The 4,205-nt window shown below is 38.5% G+C and overlaps 1 pseudogene; it reads left to right on the top strand.

Annotated features, from left to right (window-relative positions):
- The first annotated feature begins 2,647 nt into the window (after positions 1-2,647).
- On the top strand, positions 2,648-3,698 carry LOC148337801 (uncharacterized; annotated as a pseudogene).
- Positions 3,699-4,205: the final 507 nt, after the last annotated feature.

Below are 4,205 nucleotides of genomic sequence, written 5' to 3'. Positions count from 1 at the left end.
GCTGGTGGACAAACTCACACCAGGAAAAGAAAACTGACGACGGAACAAAAAGCGCTTGCAGAAGGCAAGGAGTACAACAAACATAAATTGCTTCCCGCAGAAGGGCAAGAAAAAACAATTGGGGCGAACGAGAACCAAAACGAGCAGAACCTTAGCTGAAAACGGAGAAACACAAAAACACCATATGCAAAGGCGGAACGAGAAGTCTATAATTCACTACTTGGATCATGAACATGAGCAATGCAGGAGAATATTCCGACGCTGAGTAGTCAGCGTCGGAGGCTTAAGTAATGGCATAACCAGCGAGTTGACAAGAGACAGGTGCGGGGCTGGTGGGCGCGTCTCTCCGGCCATGACGACACGAACCAGGAACGAGCGCTGGAGGAAACGCCCCCACTCAGCTGGGAAAACACAATTAACATGGCATGATAGAAACGGATCATGACAGAAATAAACCTGAAATTTTAACTATAATTTTTGCGGTAAAATCGTCCGCTTTTTGGTTGAAATAGTCTATTTCGTTTGTGCTGTTTTGTGTCGTAAGAATGTATTTGTGCGTCTACTTTTTTTTCAATTAGAAATTATTTTTAAGTCATCTAGAATTCATCCAGCCGCTCCTCCAGACGGGCATAACTGTCGACCTTGCATGTATAAGGTTGCTGAAATGCTGCATCACTGCAGAGAGAGATGCAGGTTTATGTCACAAATGAGAACATTTATGTATTATTTACTTGCAGAAAAGGCTGGTTTTCGGCATTGCTACTCCATTCCAGCCTACTGGGGCACGTGCACAAAATACAACAGCTATGCAACAACATTCACGCGACTGGTATTCGTCTACTCTTCTTGGTCCGTTTTCCAAACCCAACCAGCTAACTTTAAGTTTCAAGGTTTATTTCATTGGAAGTAAAACTTGTACAAACTGATTTATTTAACTATAGAATAAAATACATCAGATAGTCTCATAACAGTGCAAAACGATTGGAAATGTTTAACTCTTATTCACATTAGACAATCGTAATTTAGCAAATGCACTGATATGAGGGTGAAAACTGGAAAAAAAAAAGCTAAATACGTTTTGATGATACATATATATGCATTGTTTTGGTCTAGACCAGTTCCATTTATATTTGAATTAAAGCCACGCATCAGAAGGACTGTATATTAGAGTATAATATGACTCTCAGGAAAAAAAAAAAAATAAAGCAATGAATCCAGATTATATTTGTGTCCTTATACTAGATGCCTAATTCAAGCAATGAATCCAGATTATATTTGTGTCCTTATACTAGATGCCTAAACGACCAGCAGTCGACACGGACTCAATTTTTGCAGTTCTCTGCTCATCAAAAGAGGCCATACTACAAAATGGCAACATAGCCACTCCAAATGAATCTGTGTGGACGGATCTGAGTGAAGAGCTGGGGAAAAAAGGTGACTGCAAAGGCTCTGTACACCTTTGTTAAATCAAACAGACACAACGTCTGGTCAGCTTTGGGCTTCGGTCAGCCTGAAACAGATGCTGAAACTAGGGACACTGGCTCTGAATCGGATCCCCTTTTTCCTAAACGATCATTACAGCTTCAAATACCTTTTGATAAATGGACTGAATTTATTCCAGAAAAGGCTACATACTACGTATTGCATTCACTTGAGAAAAAACAACTTGTTTTTCTGAGTTTTTTTTTTTTGGTGGGGTGCCTTTGTTTTTTTGTATAATTGTTTTGTTTAATGGAGTTTTTTTTCTGTTTTTCGGACAAATTTTTTTTTTTTTACCTCTGAACTCCAAGTGACGTGTTGCAGACTTGCTTATGGCGGACTCCTCCCCGCTTACCTCAAACTGCCTTCAACTCTATACCTAAACCGGTTCAATTAAGGTAAGGCATGGACAGTAATTAGTAATGCAAACATTTGTTGTGTTTTGTGCATTTTAACTGTATACTTTACTCATAATATAAGTTTTTATTGTTTTATGGAGCATTTCAAGCGACATGATTTCAATAATGTGTTCTTGTCACGTCGCATTGCTCATCCTTCGCTTGCCGCTAGTTGAACAAGCCATTCGTCATATCGTTGTTTGTATGCACTTTCCTGTATGCAGAGGGAGCCTTACGCAGTAACAATATGTATATATGCTAAGTATATGCTCACATTGTGCTTGTGTAGGTTTAAGAAGGAATTAATTATTACGTTAAATTATATGACGATTGCTAGTTTTTACAAGTATACAAGCGTGACTATAGAAGCACCAGATGAGAATAGTTCTATATTGTTTTGCACGGGCATGTATTTTAAGCATGTAAACAAATAGAACTTTGAGGAAGAATGTTGCAAAGCCATTAACTGGAATTTTTTACTACTTACTACTTGATAATTAATAACAACAATGATAATAATACTAGTAAAAGTCTTCTGTACTATTAGTTGATTATGAATAACCCGCAAAGCCTTTCATCACAAAAGGAAACAACCCAAATCATTTTTGTTGGTGATTTGAGTGAGCTCATTAAAATGTTTAATGGCAGGTTGACTTTCAAACTATTATTTACATAGATTCTGCCTTTTCCCTACATTGTTGTAGCACCAACATTAAAATGGCTACATCCTCAAGACCTGGCATTCCACACAATGATGATGTGTGGGTAACATGCCCACCTACACCTCAACTCCTACTCTTGCTGTTACAGATTCCAGTAGACCACAAAGTCATACCTACAAACTTTTACATGTGAATGTGAAACGTCACAGAGTAATGCTTGTAGTTGAACTGATTGCCCAATTCAAAGATGAAGCAATAATGACCTACTCTGTGAAATACAGCTTCGTTGATGAAATGGGGGCAAATGCTGACGGTGTGTCCAGGGATGTATACGCTGCCTTCTGGACAGAATTCCTTGATTGTGCAGCTGAAGGCGCAGATGTGAGGGTGCCATCACTCGCCCCAAAATGGCAAGAGGAGGAATGGAGATCTGTTGGCAGGATATTGGCCAAAGGACTGGATGACCATGGATATTTTCCGTTTCGACTGGCTCAAGCCTTTACAGCAGCAATTATTTTTGGTGAACACTCTGTTTCATCTGATTTACTGTTTGACTCCCTGATGTTGTACCTTAGTCAGTCTGAGCGTGACCTCTTGTCCACTGCTCTGCAAGAGGCCGTTGTAGGTGAAGATGAGGAAGTTTCTTGACCTAATAGAGCGCATGGGAGTATGAAAAGTACCAACACAAGATAACCTAAGAACTGTGTTTATCCAGGTCGCCCACAAGCAAATTATCCAGCACCCAAAATATGCACTGGATAATATTGCAGAGGTTGCAGGACCAATACTCAACAAGTTCTTCCCCAACGTACTGGCTATGAAGAATTTGTACGATGACATTAAAGCACCGACACGGAAAGTGATTAAGATGATAACAGCTTATCCAGCTACAGCAGCAGAGAACCAATGTTTGCAATTTTTCCATCAATATTTAAGAGGGTTGGATGAAATTTGTGTTCGAAAGCTGATGAGATTTATGACTGGATCTGATGTTATATGTGTTAAAGAAATTCACATCAGTTTCACTTCTTTGGATGGGTTAGCAAGGCGGCCAATTGCCCATACTTGTGGTCCAACTGTGGAGCGTCCATCAACCTATAGCAGCTATCCTGAGCTTCAACTCGCTTGCAGTGGACATTGCATAAAAATTGTTATGTGAATGGTGTTCACACATTTTTCTTTTCCCCAGCAATCTCAGTAATTTATGTTTAGATTAGTTAAGGAGTCATGTGATTAATGTAGAAATGTAATTAATGTTAATATTGACAGTATTTGTGAATCGGTTGCATCAAAGGGTATTTTGTTGTTTGTTAGTTTTTTTTACAAAAAAGATTATACCTTTACTGTTGGGTCATGTAGTTCAGGAGTCCTGCTTTTTGCGACAATTTATTTTTCCACTGCAGTGTTAAAATTGGACATATTTATTTTGGTGCTTTTATTGTGAAATGTTACAAGTACCAATGTGTGCAAACTCAAGTTAAGATGCAGTAATAAAATATATGCATACAGCATGCTTTGTTTTCTGAAAGTTTAATGACATCTACATTCTAACAAATACATAAGAATATTTGATCTGAGAGATGACATGAACATCAAATGCTAATATTTACCCAATTGTATTATATTTGATTGGCTACAAATTACACTTGGGAGCAACACAAATCTG

Source organism: Idiotropiscis lumnitzeri, chromosome 4 (genome assembly GCF_059441095.1).
Source record: "Idiotropiscis lumnitzeri isolate Australia: NSW breed Sydney's pygmy pipehorse chromosome 4, RoL_Ilum_1.0, whole genome shotgun sequence".
Taxonomy (NCBI): Eukaryota; Metazoa; Chordata; class Actinopteri; order Syngnathiformes; family Syngnathidae; genus Idiotropiscis; species Idiotropiscis lumnitzeri.
This window is presented reverse-complemented; position numbering and strand designations above follow the sequence as displayed.